Below are 22,244 nucleotides of genomic sequence, written 5' to 3' on the forward strand. Positions count from 1 at the left end.
TGCAACTACTTTTATTAAGTGTTTTTATGCAGCCAGCAAAGAATTGAGCATCTATTCTGTGACAAGATCTATTGGAGGCCTTAAAGGTATAGCAACTGACAAAACGGACAAAATATATGCCTTCATGGTGGTAGAGTTGGCTGTCCAATAAATAAATAATATGTAATATGTTTTTGTGTTTTCTTCACTAAACCCAGAGGAGAAAATTAAATTGGAGGGAAGCTACTTTCGGGTATGAAAAAGGAGGTTAGCAAGGCCTTGAAGGTAATGAATGATATTATTGGGAATAGATTGAATGATGGTAGTCGGTCAGTGCATAGACTCCAGAATAATTTTTACAGGAGACAGGAGGCAAGTAATGACTCTCAGATGTTCATAAATGTGTCTATGATAGCAGAATCAGTAGTTGCCAACTTTTCTATCAAAGCTATGTTTGGATTTTATAGCCTTACATTGAATTCAGAGCAGCTATAGTTTTATTTCTTTTCTCCCTTCTTTCTACCTTCCTTCCTTTCTTCCTTTTTTGGGGGACCACACCAGGGCTTACTCTTGGCAGGGTTGTGGGACCATATGGGGTGCCAGGGATTAGCATGCAAGGCAAGTATTTTAACTGCTGTACTCTCTCTCCAGCCTCTGTTCTGTTTCTGTCAGATGAGAAGGTTAAAGTGTAAAGGCCTGCTATATTTTCAGTATGTCTTTAAGACAGCTGTGTATGAAGATTTGCATGAAGGACAGCACAGTATCTCCAAATAGCCTACTATTTTGGAAAATCTTGTCATGGATAGGGAGACCTAACATTTCTTGCAAGTAAAGGTGTAAGTAGATGGTACACAATCAAGTTTAGCTGATTTCAAATGCTTTGACTAGGGCCTGGAGGGAGAGTTGAGTGGGATGGACCATATGCTATCCTTGTAGGAGGCGCAGGTTTGATCCATAATACCACACTAAGTTCTTTGCCAGAAGTTCTTTGCTGAATCTGACCTTCCCTTGCCCAAATAAATTGTAAACAATAATAAATTCAGTATATTTAGTGTATGGTTTTTGTTGAGAAGCTCTGTGTAGTGGTTAAAAACAGATTCTTGAGCTCAACTGAAATTCAGATCTCATCTCTGATACTTAATGCTATATGACATTAGACAACTTATTTGACTTTCATTTGCCTTCTTTTACAAGGCAATGAAAAGGGGAATCATAAAATAAATAAAATAATAAAAGGGGAACTGGAGCAATAGTACAGTGTTTAGGGTGCTTCCTTGCACATGGCCAACCTGGGTTTAATCCCCATCATCCTATAGGGTGCTCTGAGCATCGCTGTTAATAATTCCTGAGTGTAGAGTCAGAAGTAACCTCTGAGTACTGCCAGGTGTCCCCGCAAACAAAACAAAACAAAAGCCATTCTGTAGGTGAATGGATAAGTAATATGTGTTATATTCAGATGGTGGAATATTATTCAATGTATAAAAAAAATGAGCTATCATCATTACTCATAATAACCAAAACATTAAATCAACCTTGCTACCCAGTGAGAGATGAAAGATAGATATAGAAACTATGGTATGTAAGCTCAGTACAATATTCCTATTATTAAAAATAGAATTATGGGGGGTGGGGAAAAATAAAATTGTACCATTAGTACAAAATGGATGGAACTTGAGGTGATTATGCTAAGTGAAATACTTAGAAAGTGAAAGAAAATCACTTTGTTTCACTCAGGTAGTAAATAAATCAAAAAGCAAACAAATGACAGAAAGCATAAAACTAATTCCTAGACTTGGTGAAAACTATGGTGGTTCCTGGTATGAAAGTAGAGGTTTGTAAGAGATATGGCTAGAGGGAAGGGATGGCACAGAAACTTTGTAGGTATGTATGGTAGGACCCTGTACTTCTGTAATGTTGTAGACTAATGAATGATAAATTAGTTTGGGGAATGAAAATGGAGAATTAGTTTTGGAGAATGGCCACACCCAAACCACACTAAAGTTCTATTCGTGGCTGTGTTCAGGTATTACCCTGGCAGTGCTCAGGGAACCATGTGTGTTACTGGGTATTAACGGGGATTGAACTTGTTTTGCCCACATGCAAAACAAGCACCATAATCCCTGTACTATCTCTCTGACCCTAAATCTTTTTTGGGGGGGTCACACCTGTGGAGCTCAGGGGTTATTCCTGGCTCTGCGCTCAGAAATTGCTCCTGGCAGGCACAGGGGACCATATGGGATGCTGGGATTCGAACCACTTTTTGTCCTGAATTGGCTGCTTGCAAGGCAAATGCCCTACCACTGTGCTATCTCTTCGGTTCCACCTAAATCAATTTTTTAAAAGATTAAAAAAAAAAGCCAGAGGGGCTAGAGTGATAGCATAGTGGTAGGGCATTTGCCTTGCACACAGCCGACCCAGCATCCCATATGGTCCCCCAGCCTGCCAGGAGCAGCTTCTGAGCGCAGAACTAGGAGTAACCCCTGAACAACCACAGATGTGGCCCCAAAACAAACAAACAAAACTCCCAGAAATTAGCTTTCAAAATATGTATGAATCTCAAGTACATGTTATATAGTGAAAGGACCCAACCTGAGAAGGCTACGTTCTTTATGGTTTCCTCTATATGTCATTTTGAAAAAGGTACAACTGGAGTCTTAAAAAACAACAACAACAACAACAACAGAGTTTCAATGGAACAGAGGGAGAAAGTGGGGATGACTAAATAGAACACACTGAATTTTTAGGGCAGTGAAAATACTTTGATACCGTAATGGTGGGTTCATATCCAAACTACAAAATATACACCTAGAATGAGTCCTAAGATTAATTGTCATATAGTTTATCAGTTAGAATACAGTTGTGTGAGGAATGTTAGTGATGGTAGGGACTGAGTAGATTAAGCATGTGGAGATGGGAAAATGACATATGGGAAATCACTCTACCTTCTGCTCAGATCTATTAATCTAAAACTGCTCTAAAATAGTTTATAAAATTGGCTCACAATACTACACACCTAAAAATACTAGGATGAGGATTATGAGTTCTTTTTTTTTTTTTTTTTTTTGGTTTGTTTGTTTTTTGGCCACATCTGGTGGTATTCTGGGGCTACTCCTGGCTCTACACTCAGGAATTATTCCTGGTGGGCACAGGGCAATTTATGGAATGCCTAGGATTAAACAACCTGGGTCAGCCATGTACAAGGCAAGCATCCTACCTGCTGTACTATCTCTGTGACTCCAGGAGTATGGGTTCTTATATGAAGTACTTGGAATAGTGTATTGCATGGACTAAACCAGTATTTTAGTCATAAATGTTAGTATTTTTTTGTGAACATAGTAATATAAAACCTTAGTAATTTCCTTATTCTTAGGCATCTTTCTCTTCATTTTTCAATGAAAACTGAAGCTTTTAATGTCAATTTTTTTATCATGTTTGCTGTCTAGACTCATAGGATCATAAAATGCCGTATATTTCACTCTATAAAGCGAAACTGACCATAAGACGCATATAATTTTTAGATGCTTTCCTCCCTTGTACTCAGGCTTCAGCTCCAGGCAGCATTTGCTTCATATGGTGCAAACACCAAATATGGTGCTTCTTTGAATGTGGGCAGAGGTCAGTGAAGCGGAGTAGAGAGAGCACCAGATTTTCCAATTCAAATATTTTGAGAATGGGGTCAAAGAATTTGCATTTTCCACGAGTGATTCCAAGTGATTCTGATGTGTTTCAAGAATTATACCAACTCTTGACCTTCCAGACACTTCTTAATGCATAAATTCTCCCAGAAATACACATGCTGATTTTGACAGATCACCAAGTGTCTGGAAAATGAAAATGAAAATAGTGATCTAAGAATTCTCCAGTCTATTTTAGAACCTAGGCTCTCATATAAAAATTACTTTTTTATGAGATGCCTTTTTACATCAAACTCTTACTTTGTGACCACTCTTTTTAACAGTATGAGTAATAGTTCATTGCTGTTCTCAGTTTACACTTTTAAATATTAATTATGAAAATATGGCTCTGTTAGTTGAGTCATTTTTGAGACTTTTGGTATAAAAGCAATCTGTAGGATGGAGTGAACAAAAACATCTGTCATTTGTATCAGGAAATGAAATGAAGTTGTACATGGCTGTACAGAGTGAAATTACCAGATTACTTTTTAATTTTTTTCCTTAGAAATCCTACAACTATGAAATTAATTCAGTTGTAAATAGAAGTAATGCTTTCTTTCATAAATCTTCTTAACAGCTCAACCATGACTAACTAGGGACAGGTAATGAGTGAAACACTTTTATAGATTGGTTTTTCTTTTTTAATCTTTTGTTTCACTGTTCAGGAGCTACTCTGTGAAGTACTTGGGGGATCATGCTGTGCTGGGGATAAAGCCAGAGGCTGCCAATATGCCAAACAGGTGCTCTAGCCCTTAGCGCCATCTTCTCAATCCTTTTTACAAATACTTATAAAAAGAGAGATATGAGGTGAATACAGAATAAGAAACAAAAATTATGACAGGGACTGAAGCGGTAATACAGGGGTTAAAGTGCTTGTCTTGTATGTATGTGACTGACTCTGGTCAGATCCCTTTCACCATATAGGGTCTCCCAAGCACTGCAAGGAATAAATCCTGAGCACTGAGTGTTATTAACCCTCCCCCCCCCAAAAAAAAAACCCCAGATACTGATTTGTAAATTAAAATGATAAAAATTTATCATATTCTGGGGCCCAGAGAGATAGCACAGCGGTGTTTGCTTTGCAAGCAGCCGATCCAGGACCACAGGTGGTTGGTTCGAATCCCAGTGTCCCATATGGTCCCCCGTGCCTGCCAGGAGCTATTTCTGAGCAGACTGCCAGGAGTAACCCCTGAGAACGCCGGGTGTGGCCCAAAAACCAAAAAAAAAAAAAAAAATATATATATATATATATATATCATATTCTTATATGCCAGACATTTTACAGGAAACACACAATCATTCTTACAGGCTAAGAAGTTATTATTATAATCTTTCTTTTATAGAAGAAATTGAAGCTCAAAATGATTCCTATAGCTAGAGTGCAGTCAAGATTTGCACACATATATAGAATTTTATATATATATGTATATATATATAATAGAATAGTGTATAGAATAGTGTTAAAAGACAAAATTCAACTGGGTTTATTTTTAAGTTCTTATTGACTTGATCAGTAATTCATTAATGTGGCTACATTTTATCTCCTAGAGCTGTATTAAGTGAATAACATAGTCAGAAAGGAGAATGATAGGGAGGTTAAACTAGCAGAACACATTTTTTGTAATAAATCAACTTGAAGTTTGTGTCTTCTTTAAGCACATGACCTGGTGATTTCTGATCTGCTTTTGCAATATTTCATTTCTGAAAGAGACCAAATCTAAAATGAAGTCTGCTTGATGACCTGGACTTAACATAAGTGACTCCATTTGAGCCTAGTTTGTAATAGTTAAGCTGTTTTTAATTGATCAGCAATTATATTCAATTGGATAATAAGTTAATGTTTGCTGCAAAGCTGATGTATTTAGAGCACTATTTCAGAGCTCCCCTAGATGGAAATACTTGATGAGAGTTAAGGGTGACTTCTACTTCTAACCAGAACTAACAACAGAGATCAGAATTAATTAAACTAGAAAATTAATTAAACTAGAAAACCAAAAGAATTTTTTGTTTGTTTTTTGGGCCACACCCGTTTGACGCTCAGAAATCTCCCCTGGCTTGGGGGGACCATATGGGACGCCGGGGTCCGTCCTACACTAGCGCTTGCAAGGCAAACACCTTACCTCTAGCGCCACCTTCCCGGCCGTACCAAAAGAATTTTTTAAAAAAAGCATATGGAAATGGAAAGCAGACAAATTGGAACTATGTAATCTCTTGAGATAAATGAGAAATGGTAAGCTTAAGATGACACTGGCCACCTTCCTGGCAGCTGGATTTGACAGCCTCAAAGTAGGACACAAAGAGCTTAGGTATACAAAGAAGGTATACAAAGAAGAAGCCAACACCTAGCTTTGGAACCTAATAGCATTGCAGGGGACAGTTAGTGCCCTCAAGTTAACTAGAGTGTGTTGACTTCTCATCTTTGCAGACTAGGAAAGGACACAGAATGAAGGAGACAAACCAGAACTCTCAAAAGGACTAGAATAGTTCACATTCCCCCTGCCAGATGAGAAAGACTGTGACACTGAAAGCAGAATGAAACAAAAATGACATGAATCTCAGATTCAGAAAGACTGGCATGAATAAATTAGAGGAGATGGGGCCAGAGATATAGCACAGCAGTAGGGTGTTTGCCTTGCACACAGCTGATCCAGGAAGGACAGTGGTTCGAATGCCGGCATCGCATATGGTACCCTGAGTCTGCCAGGAGCAATTTCTGAGAGCAGAGCCAGGAGTAACCCCTGAGCGCTGCTGGGTGTGACCCAAAAACCAAAAAGAAAAAAGAAAATAAAGGAGAATTGCTTTTTAATACTATAAATATTAAAATTAATATTAAAAGTATTAAAAGTAACAAAAATGTGACTGAATGAGGGAAGTAGAAAGCCTGTCTAGAGCACAGGCCGGGGTGGGGTGGGGAAGAGGGACACTTGGAACATTGGTGATGGGAATATTGCACTGGTGAAGGGTTGTTTTTTTGTTTTTATTTTTGGTTTTGGTTTTTGGTTTTTGGGTCACATCCGGCAGCGCTCAGGGGTCACTCCTGGCTTCACACTCAGAAATTGCTCCTGACAGGCACGGGGGACCATATGGGATGCCAGGATTTGAACCACCGTTCTTCTGCATGAAAGGCAAACACCCTAGCTCCATGCTATCTCTCCGGCCCCTGTTTGTTTGTTTGTTTGTTTGTTTGGTTGGTTGGTTGGTTGGTTAGTTGGTTTTAGGGTCACACCTGGCAGTGCTCAGGGGTTACTCCTGGCTCTAGGCTCAGAAATCGGCCCTGGCCCCAGGGGACCATATGGGATGCCGGGATTTGAACCACCGTCCTTCTGCATGAAAGGCAAACGCCTTACCTCCATGCTATCTCTCCGGCCCTGTTTTTTTTTTTTTTAATTAAAAAAATATATATAACAAATAAATAGCAAAAAAGAAAAAGAATTAAAAAGTATTAATCCTGCTGAAGGCATAGTGGATTGGCATTAAGTACATCTACAGGGGAACTAAGCTCCAGGCTCACTTCGAGAAATTTCAGACACGATTTACCATCAGAGACAATGCAGATCATGACAGTGTATACCTTATGCTTTGAGGAATTCTGTAAGATTTTAAGAGAATGGTATGTATTGTTATAAAGTAAAGCACTTAATGGGCCAGAGAGTTAATACAATATATATACATGGCAGAGCTGGGTTCAATCCCCGTTATCCCATGTGGCCCTACCAGAAGTGATTCCTGAGTGTAGAGCCAGAAGTAACCCCGAGTATAGCCGTGTGTAGCCCCAAAACAAAAATAATAAAATACTTAATATTTGTGCTGCTGAAGGAGATAATATTTGCAATTTTAAGGGTCCATCAGGAACTAGTCAGGAGAAATGAAAAGTACCTCCTCCCAAACATAATGTCAGAAAATTTCAGAACAAAGATAAAGATCCTATAGACAAGTCACTGTGGGCATCATATTTTTTTCATCAGCAGTACAGTTGAATAAGGTACAGTTGAATAGTACTTCAAAAATGTTGACATGACATGATTTTTAATCATGAAATTCTATAGTCAGCCAAGGATCTGCATATATAATCTTCATAATATAGGTTTGGGGCCACTCCCAGCAGGACTCAGGGGCTTCTCTTTCACTGTGCTCTAAAAATAAACTTTTAGAAAGAAAGGATCTAGAAAGTTTAACATCTCTTGTCCTCTATTAAGTATTTGGGGTTTAGATGAACACAGTGTTGAATCTAAGTAATAAAGGCTCTGGAATCTAAATCAAATATAAATATAAACAATCTTGAATCTAAGTCAAATCTCTCAGCTGCATGTGTCCTTTTCTCTCCTGCCATTAGTAGTATGATTAAGAAGCTGAGGGGCTGGAGAAATAATGTGGAGGTAGAGCATTTGCCTTGCATGCAGAAGGACGGTGATTCAAATCCCAGCACCCCATATGGTCCCCCGAACTGCCAGGAGAGATTTCTGAGCGTATAGCCAGGAGTAAATCCTGAGTGCTGCTGGTGTGACCCAAAAACCAAAAAAAAGAAGCTGAACGATCTTAGCTGAAGATTTATGTTTCCTTTTTTTTTTTTTTTTTTCTTTTTTTTTTTTTTGGTTTGGGGACCACACTTGGGAGTGCTCAAGGTTTACTCCTGGCCCTGAACTCTGGAATTATTCTTGATAGACTATGGGATGCTGGGAATCGAACCCTTGTCAGCTGCAATCAAGGCTAGTGCCCTACCTGCCAGTTGCTCTGGCCCCTGATTCATGTTTCATTTGTCAGTAAGAGAAAGGTAATTGTTTCAGTGAGATAACTCAAGGGACTAGAACTTAGACTTTTCATGGAAGCCCTGGGTTTGATCCCCAACCCCAACTGGTCCCCTGAGCACTGCTGGAACAACCCCAGAGTACCAATCCGAAGTAATTACCAAGCACTGCCAGATGTGGCCCAAAAGCAAAAAAAAAAAAAAAAAAAAAAAAAGTAGAACAATAAAACAATAAACATAATGAGTGCTCGCTGTTTTATCCCTAGCACCCTATTGAGCCCTTACTCCTGAGCCCTATAAGGAGTAAGCCCTGAGCATTGCTGAGTGTGACCTAAAATCTAAAAATAAGCAAAGACCCCCAAATCAAGGAGATTTATGTATAAATGCAAATCTGCAGAAATAAAATACGTACTTATGTCGTGTTTTCTTTTATTTTTTTTGTTTTTTGGGCCACACCCAGCAGTGCTCAGGGGTTACTCCTGGCTGTCTGCTCAGAAATAGCTCCTGGCAGGCACGGGGGACCATATGGGACACCGGGATTCGAACCAACCACCTTTGGTCCTGGATCGGCTGCTTGCAAGGCAAACACCGCTGTGCTATCTCTCCAGGCCCCAAATACGTACTTTTTTTTTTTTTTTTTTTGTGTGTGTGGTTTTTGGGTCACACCCGGCAGTGCTCAGGGGTTATTCCTGGCTCCAGGCTCAGAAATTGCTCCTGGCAGGCACGGGGGACCATATGGGATGCCGGGATTCGAACCGATGACCTCCTGCATGAAAGGCAAACGCTTTACCCCCATGCTATCTCTCCGGCCCCAAATACGTACTTATTTTAAGTAACTGATGAATCAAACAAAAAAGATAGTTGACAGTGATGCTTGGAATATTTTGCTATGAGCAGCACAAGTTTGATGATACATTATAATGACTTAATAAGGGTATAAGCATATAAATTAGTTATTTTTATACAGATTATAGATTTGTGCTGCATATTTTGTTTAGCTAATTTCCTCATTTTAATATAATGAATTTGCTTATATAGACAATAAAATAGTAACCAAAGGTATAATATAGTGATATTCCCCTAACACCACCATCCCCCCATACACCTGAGGAACTAAAAATGGTATGTATATGGCTTACTGCTAGGGAATAATACTTGGCTTGGGAGATAGGAGATGATGACTTTGTTGTTGTTTTTGAGCTACACCTGGTGGTGTTCAGGGCTTACTCCTGACTGTACTCAGGGATCACTCTTGGCAGGAGTAATATAGTTGACTATATGTAGTATTAGGAGTCAAATCTAGATTGACTGCATGGAGAGCAAATACCCCACTGTACTCTCTTTAAGCTCCTAATATCTTTTTTTTTTTTTACTTAAAACTGTTAACAGCAAATCATTTGTAGTCAGGTTTTTTTTTTCTTTGTTGATATATTGCTGTCTAAAGACTGCTGGAAACACTAATATGATGCTAAAATACATATACTTGTTGAGACAAGGAAATTTATTCTTCTGATTTTTCATGCTTTCACTACATCTGGAGATATGTACAGGTTTGTTTTCATTGGGGATAAACTAATCCAGGGGTCTCAAACTCAAACATTTTGTGGCCCTGCCCTAGAGGAATCTTTTTTTGTTTTGTTTTGTTTTAGTTGTTTGGGTCACACACCCCAATGTTCAAGGCTTACTACTGACTTTGCACTCGAGGATCACCCCGACTTTGCCTCCTGTGGCCCCCAGGTAAATTGAGTTTGAGACCCCTGATAATCCTTTGCTTTGTTTTTTATATTTTGCATATGAACAAGGCCATTTGGTATTTGCCATTTTCCTACTTGTAACAAGACACTCTCAAGTCAGTCCAAATTGCATCAATTTGCACAACTTCATCTTTTGTCATAGCATATACACATTCCATGGTGTATCTAAACCTTTATCTGCTCATTTGTTACTGACATTGGGTTGATGCCAGATGTTGGCCATTGTAAGTACTGCTGTGATAAACATAGGTTTGCATATATCCTTGTGAATTTGTATTTTTGTGTTCTTAGGGTAGATGTTCAGCAGTGAAATAGGAGTCACATGGAAGCTCTGTTCTTAATTTTTTAAGATCTCCAAACTGTTTTCCAAAAAGACTGAACTAGGCAATAGTCTCACAAGCACTGAATAAAAACTCTTTTACTATATCCCTATCAGCACTTACTTTTTATGACGTTTTCAAAATGAACCACTCTGGCTGGTATGAGATGATCCCTCATTATTTTTTTGGTTTTGTTTCTTTTTTGCTTTTTGGGCCACAGCTGGTGACACTCAGGGGTTACTCCTGGCTATGTGCTCAGAAATTGCTCCTGGCTTGGGGGACCATGTGAGACACGGGAGGATTGAACCGAGGTCCATCCTAGGTTAGCATGTGCAAGGCAGATGCCCTACTGCTTGCCCCCCGCCATTGTTGTTTTGATTTGCACTTGCTTGAAATCAGTGATGATGAAATGCTTTTTCATATGCCACTTGACATTGTGTTTTTTTATTTTTTGAGCATGTGTCTGTTCCTCTCCTTCCTGTTTTTAATTTTAAATGGGGTTATTTATGTTTTGTTGTTGATCTTTGAGAGTTTTATATATATATATATTAGATATTAACCCTTTCTCTCAGAGTGGGTGATAAACTTCAGCTCTGAATAATCGATGGGAGTAACTAGAGAGTGAAGTAGAGGAGGCGTGCAGACTTGGGAACAGGCTGCTGATTTGGAATCTGGAGGAGGGTGTCATCATCTTTAGAGACATGAAATAAAGAGTTCAGTTTGTGTCTAAAGGAGAGGCCATGTTATAGAGAAATTTTTAAGCACTGTATCATGTTAGTGTTCCCTTCTAACAGAGACATTTTAGAGAGTATGTTTGTGTGGATTAGAATGTGTGAGGTACCCTACAACTTTGAGTTTCTGAGAAACTAGTTAGAAAGTCAGAGTTGCCGAGACTACAGTCACATCCTGACACACTGCTTGTCCTGATGTGCTAGAGTTCTCGAAGAGAATGTGCTGATCTTGATTCACTGGCAGGGATAATCTGTGCCCCTGTTAGTGCCCAGGTCAGAAACATACCCTTACTGCCTCCTACATTGGAGTAAGTTGTTAAGCATCAGGAGATTTCTGTCTATAGTTGTGTATTATAAAACTAAAAAAAAAAGTCAGTTATCCTACAAGGAATGATGAAGTCATGCAATTTGCTGCAACCTGATTGGAACCAGATATACCATGTTGAGTGAAGTATGCCAGAGAAAGACAAACACAGGATGATCTCACTTACCTGTGGCCTCTAGAATAATTGGATAAGGAAATATAATGCAGTAAAGAAGGATGCCTATATCATCCTTAACCCTGGAGCTTAGGGAGAAGAACAGAGAAGAAACAGTCCTAGAGTCCGTCCCCCCCCCAAGCACACCAGAGTGACCTTGGTAATCCTTGACACTGCACAGCTCAAGTGCTACCTTATCCTCAGTCTCGCATTGAACCACTGGCCTGGCTGATGTAAAATTGCCAGAAGAGGTCCCCCAAGCTCTGCTCAGGAGACCCTCAGAAAATAAAGAAAAAAATATTAGTCAGTTTAAAGTTTAGTCATTAATTTATTGGTACAATTTTTTTTGTTTTGTTTTTGTTTTTGTTTTTGGGCCACACCCAGCGGTGCTCAGGGGTTACTCCTGGCTGTCTGCTCAGAAATAGCTCCTGGCAGGCACAGGGGACCATATGGGACACTGGGATTCGAACCAACCACCTTTGGTCCTGGATCTGCTGCTTGCAAGGCAAACACCGCTGTGCTATCTCTCCGGGCCCTGGTACAAATATTTTTAGAACCTTTTCCAAAACTGCTTAATCCATTCCATGCATTAAGAAAAATTAGTGTTTGACTCCCACAAACATTGATGCCCAAACAATAAACATAATTTTCCAAGTAAAAATATTAAAATTCTTATTTAGGATATGTTTTAGTATTATGTCACTTTTTTTTGAGATGCAACAAAAATACATATTGTTTTACTGAAACAGAAGGACAATTCAGTAAACTTAAGAGTTTAGATATAAATCTGGCCTTTGTGGAAGCATAAAAACTGCAAGCTGGAAAAAATTACCCATACTTCCAACAAACAAAGGTTGATCTGTAACTGGAGCATCTATGGATTATGCGGGGCCCTTTTTTAGAAGTCAGCCCATTATCATAGTTAATATATGTATATGTGTACATATATTATGTTGTTCATAAATTTCCCAGCTATCGCTAATAGAAGTTCTAGTTAAGAGTTGTTATTTGCAGTTACTGCACATGCTTCTTATTGCCTTTTTTTTTTTTGTCATTTGGCTGTACAAACAGTATTCACTTCTAGAAATGAGAAAAATGAGCAGAAAAATTGGAAAATCAGTAAAACAACAGCAGCAAAAACTGTTTAACTTTTCAATGTTGGTGAATCATGTTATTGGGGTTGGAAACAGTTGCCTCCATCCACAGTTATCCCTGATGTAAAGGGAACAGGCAAGTTCTGACATGGTCATAAGCTGAGAGTAGAGTCTGAAGTCACCAGAAGTACCAATGAATGTGCCTTTGTCACTCCCACACAATGTAAATTGCCTGTCATTTTTACCTGCAAGGTCACTTTATTCACTTGGTATTATTCAAGAGAGTTTTGATTCCTTTTTGAGGGTCATGGAATAAGCTGATCATTATTTGCTGCTGGCAATATTGGTATTTCTCTCTCTCTCTCTCTCTCTCTCTCTCTCTCTCTCTCTCTCTCTCTGTTTTTACTTTCTTTTTTCTTTTTCTCTTTCTCTTCTTTCTCTCCTTTCCTTTCCTCCGTCCTTTCTCTTTGTTCCCTCCCTTCACCCTCTCTTCCTTCCTCCCTTCCTCTCTTCCTCCCTCCCTCCTTCCTTCCTTTCCTTCCTCCCTCCTTTCTCACCTCCTTCCTCCCTCTTCCTTCCTCCCTCCCTCACCTCCCTCACCTCCCTCCCTCCCTCCCTCCCTCCCTCCCTCCCTCCCTCCCTCCCTCCCTCCCTCCCTCCCTCCCTTCCTTCCTTCCTTCCTTCCTTCCTTCCTTCCTTCCTTCCTTCCTTCCTTCCTTCCTTCCTTCCTTCCTTCCTTCCTTCCTTCCTTCCACACCTAGTGATGCTTAGGGATTATTTCTGAGTCAAACCCAGGCCAACTACATGCAAGATAAGCATCCTACCCACTATACTATTGCTTTATCCCATCTTGGTATTTTCTGGCTTGTATCTTTTTTTTGGGCGGGGGTTGGGGTCACACCCAGCAGTGCTCAGGGGCCACTCCTGGCTGTACGCTCAGAAATTGCCCCCGGCAGGCTCGGGGGACCATATGGGATGCCAGGATTCGAACCACTGTCCTTTGGTATGCAAGGCAAATACCTTACCACTATGCTATCTCTCTGGCCCCTCTGGCTCGTATCTTTCTGGGATTTTAAAACTTTGAAAAGGAGTATTACAAATCCTCAACAGTTGTTCTTGGAATATAGTTTCAGCAGCTTAGGATGTTGGCATTTAAAGGCAATGATTTAACTTCTTCTTTCTCGGATTGTTGCCCATCATCAGAGACTTAAAAAATAGCTAAACCCAGCATGGAATTCTTAAAAGATAAAGTGTGACTTTCTGTTGCATTACAGTCAATTTTATAAACTTCTCTAGGTTTTGTACTTGCATCTTTTGAAAATGATTTTATAACTTTTTTTTGTTTGTTTTTTTGGGTCACACCCGCCATCGCTCAGGGGTTACTCCTGGCTCTATGCTCAGAATATCGCTCCTGGCAGGCTCGGGGGACCATATGGGACACCGGGATTTGAACCGATGACCTTCTGCATGAAAGGCAAACACCTTACCCTCCATGCTATCTCTCCAGCCCCAATTTTATAACTTTTAAGAGTCTATAACACTTAGGGCTTACTCCTGGATCTGTGCTCAGAAATCACTCCTGGCAGGCTTGGGGGACTCTATGGGATGATAGGGATCAAACCCAGGTTGGCAGCATGCAAGACAAGTACCCTACCAGATGGACTATCGCTCAGCCTTATAATTTTTAATTGGTCAGTGTTTTTATATTTAAATGGAGATAGTCTGGTTATTGAATTGTACTACTCATTAGAAACTCAGAATGCTAAGATAATCTCTTAGAATTTCATTGTTCATTCTATACTAATAATTTAAATCCCTAATGTGAAAACAAAAGATGAGGTTTAGCTGCCACCTCTGATACACAGAATGTGTGTAAATGGTACTGAGATTCTTTCCCTAGCTTTAAAAGAGAAGATGAGAAGAAATCTAGAAATAGTGGTAGAGGTACTAACATTTTGGTGACTGGTGTAGCATAGTAACATTATATTTCTGAAATGCTAGAAATAATTGTGCCTAATAAAATGTTAGTAACTTCCCAAAGCAACAATCTTCCTGAATCACAGGTATAGGAACTATATATTAAGATTATTTTTATCATATATATTGTCTATTATAATTACAGAATTGAATTAATAGGATTTCTCTCTTTTATTAGAAACCCATATTCTTTCTTAAAAATGAAACTCACTTTTTCTCACTCCCTTCTTTTCCTCTTTCCCTCCTCTTATTTTTTAAATGTTTAAAAAAAATTTTAAATATATTTTTTATTTAAGTAACATGATCATATTTGGGTTACAGTCATAACCAGAACACCCCCCTTCACCAGTGCAACATTACCCCCTCCCCCCTTCCCATCCCCTGCCTGTATTCAAGACAGGCATTCTACTACAGTTATTTGTTTTTAAGTTCAGTAAGTTGTATTTTTTTTTCCTTAAAGGATAAGCGTAAAAAAATATAGTAAAGGTGTGATAGTGGCAATCGCCGTTGTTTGCATAGGTCCAGAAAAATGGGGAAAATGGAAAAAAAATCCTTGACCTGATTACAAAAAGGCCTCACCCCAGAAGTTTATTGGCATAAGACAGACTCTGGGTTCCAGGCATACCAGTCCATCCAACTCCAGTCATTCTCAAGGTCCTGGTGAAACTTTTTCACACTTTAGCTATTGTTGGTATCAGATTCTTATATTTAAAGACTCTGGATTCTGTGCATTTCTTTCATCGATGTCAGGCTGATGTGGAGCACCCTCTAGTTTCAGCATACCATTAAATGCGGAGCTATCTGCCCTGCATGCAGACTGTTCTTGAGTCGTCTGGGTGTTGGGAGCACTCTTTGGAGTAAGTCAATGCCAAAGCAGTGGTAGGTCTTCCCTGGTAGAGGCTTGGATCCTGGTAATGTTAAAGACAATTGTGGTTGTTTCCATAGATGGTATCCATTGTTCAGGTGTGTGTGGGCAATGCCCATTCTTCTGAGACCTGAGCCAAATCATTATGCCAATGTTCAGGTTAAAAGGCCAAATTACATTACCAAATTTGTGTTCCCATCTCTATTAGATAGGAACTTGTTTGCATATGTATTATTTTCCCATTTTAATTGCCTATGCAAAAGAGAAGCAATGCCACAAGATATTGTTGGTGCATCTGGGGGCCGACGAATAAAGTCCAACATTCCCCGTAACTTGGTACAAACATGAAATCTATACAGAGATACTCTTCTACCAGTATTGCTTATAAAACAGATCTCAAAGGGGGAAAACCAAACAATCAAATAACAAATCCAGTGGGCAAAATTGTCACTATATGAGGATATTAGAAAAGAATTATAGATGTTAAGGGAATACATCTGAGATATACAAAGGAGATAAACGTAGCCCTTTTATGTTTTAGAAATAGTCAAGGGGGGGTGTGTTTCGAGACACCACTTTGGTCTGTGATTGGACAAGCAAAGAGAGCATGGAGCCATGTCTTCCCCTTGTTGTCGGCTGAAACTTCCAACTCCCCAGAGGCTTTTGCTTCCTAATTGCTGGAAGTTGAAAGTTCTGCAGTCCCCTCCCAGCCCCTTGCAGGAACAAGGAAGCCTGGGGTCTCTTTTAAATTGCACCTCACTGGAACCCACTTGCTGGGATCCTGAGCAGGTATCCAGGAATAACCCTGGGGATGGGGAGAAAGGAGAGAGAAGGCTGGGGGGGGGGGGGGCAGCCGAGGCTGCATCTTCACTTTATCTTGGCCAGAAGCCTACACAGCATGAAACCTTGCCGTGACGCGTTGCCTGCTGAAACTTCAGACTCCACCCAAAAATTACTGTGAAAGATACGTAATCCACCTTGGCCAAAACAAAAATCATTAGTACAGAAAATGGTTGAATGTGGGTTAACAAGAGATGGGAGTGAGGGAGTAAAGGAATATAACGAGCGCCTGGACGGCATTCAGATAATGACAAGCAGATGAAACACAATGATATCTATATATTTCTCATAATGTCCCGCACCCCTTCCTAGGGCTGGTTAAAGCAGCCTTTGGCATGGCGGAGGGCTGCCAAATGCCATGCTGGTAGGACCTCCCGGCTCGGCTCCCAGGAAGGAAAGAGATCCTTCCCGAGCCAAAAGGCCGGAAGGTCGGAGCCCCCACCCCCAGACCCTCCCTTTGGAGCCGGACAGGAAATGGGGAAAGCCTAGGAAAACCAATAAACTCCTCCAAGGGACCCACCTCGCTGGCTTGTCCAGCCATGTGGCCAGGCAAAGCCCTGGAGTACCGGAGGAAGAAGGTAGGGGGGTGCTGGGGTGACCCATGTCCCGCACCCCTTCCTAGGGCTGGTCAAAGCAGCCTTTGGCATGGCGGAGGGCTGCCAAGCGCCATGCTGGCAGGACCTACCGGCTCGGCTCCCAAGAAGGAAAATCTCCCTCTTTATACCCTTAAATAAAACTATTTCACTTGGCTCAAAAATTAATTGAATGACTATATCAATCCAAGTTAAATGATTGGAATTATCAGAACTTACAACTGTGACTGGCACAAAGAAATTGCTCGTGAAGTATTTTTTATTAGGCCAGAGAAAAGCATAGCAGGTAGGGTGCTCGCCTTGCATGTGACCAACCCCTGTTTGATCCCTAGCATCCTACATGGTCCCCTGAGCACCATCTGGAGTAATTTCTGAGTGCAGAGCCAGGAATAACGAACAAGCATTGCCAGGTGTGGCCCAAAACCAAACAAACCCAGAAAAAAAGGAAACATTTATGGATCGAAAATAAACAAGTAAGAAATAATACCAAAAAAAAAAAAAAAAGGGCCCGGAGAGATAGCACAGCGGCGTTTGCCTTGCAAGCAGCTGATCCAGGACCTAAGGAGGTTGGTTCGAATCCCGGTGTCCCATATGGTCCCCCGGGCCTGCCAGGAGCTATTTCTGAGCAGACAACCAGGAGTAACCCCTGAGCACTGCAGGGTGTGGCCCAAAAACAAAACAAAACTAAATAAATAAATAAATAAATAGAATTAAAAAAATAGAATTAAGAGACCCAAACTCTAACCATCTAAACTTTAAATGGGCCTGTTATATTTGCAGGCTGGAGGGCAACAGGTGATGGTATGAGATACACTCTGGACACATGGTGGAGGGAGATTTGACACTGGTGGTGGGACTGGCTCTGATTCTATGTAACAATGGTTTCAATAAAATAAAATGAAAGAAAAGAAAAGAAAATAACAAAAGAAAAAAGAAATAATAATAGTTCATAGATAGGAGAATGATTTTATGTTTGTATTAAAATAAGAACTTTAAGAAATGTTGTACTGGGGCCGGAGAGATAGCATGGAGGTACAGCGTTTGCCTTTTATGCAGAGGGATGGGGGTTCAAATCCCGGCATCCCATGTGGTCCCCCGACCCTGCCAGGAGCGATTTCTGAGCCTAGAGCCAGGAGTAACCCCTGAGCGCCACAGGGTGTGGACCCCCCCCAAAAAAAAAGGAAATGTTGTATTTTTGACATTCAGAAAGATGCTTTTACCTCCCCTCAATTGAAACCTAAAAACATGATAATCTCTTTGTAATAAATCTATCATGAACTAATTGAAGACTATTGACTATAAATTAAATTGTATCAATTCCTAATAATTTACTTGAATTCTTTTTTTTTTTTTGGTTTTTGGGCCACACCCGGTAACGCTCAGGGGTTACTCCTGGCTATGTGCTCAGAAGTTGCTCCTGGCTTGGGGGACCATATGGGACACCGGGGGATCGAACCGTGGTCCGTCCAAGGCTAGTGCAGGCAAGGCAGGCACCTTACCTTTAGCGCCACCGCCCGGCCCCAATTTACTTGAATTCTTAAAGAACGAGGGGGTATTGTTGAATTACCTAGTATTCTGCTCTGTCCCAACTTCTTGTTTTCTTCTTGAGCACAATTTAAGTGAAAATTCCTTCTTGAATTTTATCTTACGCACCTCCCCCCACAAGTTGGACACTTCACACCTATTTTTTTGGCACCTATTAACATTATTTGTGTTCACATTTTATCTTCAGATTCAAATGCATGAAGGAGACTAGATCTTACTTTTCTCTATTTCTCAACATCTAGCACAACATTGCTCGGGATCATGCAAGGCATGTTCAGTTTTAGATTTTTTTGGAAGTAAAATTAAAAATGCTCAAGACATTGAGGCTGGAGCTATAGCGCAGCAGTAGGGCATTTGCCTTGCACGTGGCTGACCCAGGATGGACCCCGGTTCGATGCCCTTTGTCCCATATGGTCCCCCAAACCAGGAGCGATTTCTGAGCCCACAGTCAGGAGGAATCCCTGAGCGTCACTGGGTGTGACCCCAACCTTGCAAATGCTCAAAAAATTTTAATGGTGCATTATATATATATTAAATATTTATTATATATTAAATATTTAAGTAGAGTCAAAAATCACTAGTGAGATGTTTTTCTTCTTTAAATAGTCCTCAATTTTTTTTATTTGTACCAATCACTTCAAAGCTGCACTTGAAATATATACATATTTGAGATGGGTGAATAACCATTTGGAATGTGTGAATAGCTAAGGATCAACATTAAATAGTAGAAGTCTATATAGTACTAGTGATGAGTTACTATCTCAGAGGCATGCTTTCAAGAAATGATTTCTTTATTTCCAGTAGGTCACCATGACTGCAGAAGTCTTACCTCAGAATGAGTCACCATATTCTACTGTGGTAAAAAGCTGGGAGCATTCTGCAAACATGGAAGGTAATATTATTGTAATACTCTTTTTTCTTTCTCTAAACTGGAATTTAGTAAAACTGTGAATTAACATTTTAAAGAAGTGTTTGTTTTAGGACCACATTACAGGTATTATTTAGGGCTCTTAATTTTTCTGCCTTACTGTTTTGCTCTGCCAAAATTCCTTTTCAAAATCTATAAGGACCAGAGTGATAGGTAGTACAGTGGCACTTGCCTTGCACACAGACAATCCATATCTGATCTCTGGCATCCTGTATGGTCCCTCAAACACCACCAGAAATAATTACTAAGTGCAAAGTAACCACTGAACATTACCAGATGTGGTCCCAAAACAAAAGCAAACAAACAAAACCCCAAACCCTGACTAGTCATGACCCCTTTGTTGTAAATAAACATCACAATGTGTGTGCTTATTTCTGAACTCAGTTTTAAACCCCTTAGTCTGGAGTATCTGCTTTTTATACCAAATTATACTACTTTGTGCTGGAGTGATAACACAGCAGGTAAGGTATTTGCTTTGCACATGGTTGTTCCGGGTTCAATCCCTGGGATCCCATATGGTCCCCTGAGTCTACCAGGAGTAATTTCTGAGCACAAAGCCAGGAGTAACCACTGAGCACCACTGGATGTGGCCCAAAAACCAACCAAACAAACAAACAAAAAATCAATCTATACTGCTTTAATTATTAGTACTTTATAGTACAGTGTGAAGCCAGAGTGTGAAATATTTTGTTTTGGTTCTTTTTTCTGAAAAAGATTTTTGCTATGCAGACTCTTTTATGGTTCCATACTAGAATTGTCTATTCTACTTTCTTAAAGGCATACCATCAGAATTTTAATAGGGATTGTACTAACTCTGTAAATTGCGTTAGGTAATGTGGCTATTTGGACAATGTTTAGTCTTCCAATCAGTAAACATGGAACAAGGAAGAAGGTACAAACAGAAATAACAGAACTAAGGAATGTAGTAGTTTAACTTAAAAACAACATTGTAGAGGGTCTCGACACTGGGTGGATGAAGCTAAAAACTAAGCTGAAAAATAGGGTATAATGGAAGTATTAAGAAAAACAACCTGAAAATAGATTAAAATTAAAAAAATAAGATAATATAGAACTAGTGGGAGTGGGACAACAGCCAAAGAAATATCACCTGCATTATGAGGGTTGCAGAAGTAGAGCAAAGAGATTGGGCAGAAACCTTACCAGGGAACTAATAGTAAAAAAAAAAAAAAAACCCTGAACTGAGAGGGCGATTGAATTTCCAATCTGAGGGGCTCAAAGAGTTCTAACTCCTGTTTGATGTTGGTTTATGATTCTTTTTAAACATTGCTCAATTTGGCATTTTAATGATTTGTTGAGGTTTGTTGTTGTTTGTTAGGAGTTGTTCTTTGGGAGTTGGGTTGAGGTTTGGTTATCCCACACTTCCCAGAAGAAAAAGGGATCTCCCACACCCCCTATCCGGGAGTGTTTTGCTACGGAGAAGCTGGTTCGATAGCAATCCCCCACAATAAGTAATCCACACAGATATGGAGGTTCTAGCAAGCACAAAAACTCACATGCAAGCTGTTCAACCACAAGCTCTACCAAGTGGAACCACAAGCCTAGATGGCAGCTCACTCCTAAACTCTCCTGCCTTCCCTTTATTGAGATTCAATCAAAGCCCCTCCCTAGGGGGAAGGGAAAAGCCAGATGATAGGCACTGGGAAAACAGGACCAACAGAAAATTAACAGAGAGCAAAAAAAAAAAAAAAAAAGAGTGTGGCCTCTCTGCTTTGCTCCGAGGCCATGCACTTCTTATAGAATATGAATCCCATTGCAACACGGAATAAGAATCACACTTTAAGTATGGCAATGGGGAAACAATGCAGGACAACAGCATGTATAGAGAATGAAGATGGCAGCTCTGATGACCCAAAAAATACCAACCACCTAATTAACCGCTCAGATAAGGAGTTTAGAATAGAAATATGGAGGATGTTCATAGAACTTAAAGAAAATTGTTAAGATACAAATGAGAACTATTGGGACCAGAGCAGTGGCGCAAGCAGTAAGGCATTTGTTTGCATGCGCTGACCTAGGACAGACCGTGGTTCTATCCCCCAGCATCCCATATGGTCCCCCAAACCTGGAGCAATTTCTGAGTGCATAACCAGGAATAACCCCTGAGCGTCACTGGGTGTGGCCCCCCCAAAAAAAAACACTATTTGAATTTGATACAAATGGGAACTGTTTCTTTTTTTTTAATTAAATATATTTTTTATTTAAGTAACATGATCATATTTGGGTTACAGTCATAACCAGAACACCCCCCTTCACCAGTGCAACATTACCCCCTCCCCCCTTCCCATCCCCTACCTGCATTCAAGACAGGCACTCTACTACAGTAATTTGTTTTTAAGTTCAGTAAGTTGTATTTTTTTTTCCTTAAAGGATAAGAGTAAAAAAAAATATATAGTAAAGGTGTGATAGTGGCAATCGCCGTTGTTTGCATAGGTCCAGAAAAATGGGGAAAATGGAAAAAAAAGTCCTTGACCTGATTACAAAAAGGCCTCACCCCAGAAGTTTATTGGCATAAGACAGACTCTGGGTTCCAGGCATACCAGTCTATCCAACTCCAGTCATTCTCAAGGTCCCGGTGAAACTTTTTCACACTTTAGCTATAGTTGGTATCAGACTTTTATATTTAAAGACTCTGGATTCTGTGCATTTCTTTCGTCGATATCAGGCTAATGTGGAGCATCCTCTAGTTTCAGCATATCATTA

General features: G+C 40.1%; 1 protein-coding gene and 1 non-coding gene across 2 annotated transcripts in view; both read left to right on the plus strand.

The window, feature by feature from the left end:
* The window catches only part of OSBPL1A (oxysterol binding protein like 1A), a 455,856-nt gene that overhangs the window by 64,284 nt on the left and 369,328 nt on the right, over positions 1-22,244 (plus strand). The window lies entirely within an intron of this gene.
* LOC126005001 (small nucleolar RNA SNORA3/SNORA45 family) lies at positions 11,358-11,488 on the plus strand. The gene has a single exon (XR_007494189.1). It is a non-coding gene; the product is annotated as a small nucleolar RNA SNORA3/SNORA45 family (small nucleolar RNA).

This window comes from Suncus etruscus, chromosome 3 (genome assembly GCF_024139225.1).
Source record: "Suncus etruscus isolate mSunEtr1 chromosome 3, mSunEtr1.pri.cur, whole genome shotgun sequence".
Taxonomy (NCBI): Eukaryota; Metazoa; Chordata; class Mammalia; order Eulipotyphla; family Soricidae; genus Suncus; species Suncus etruscus.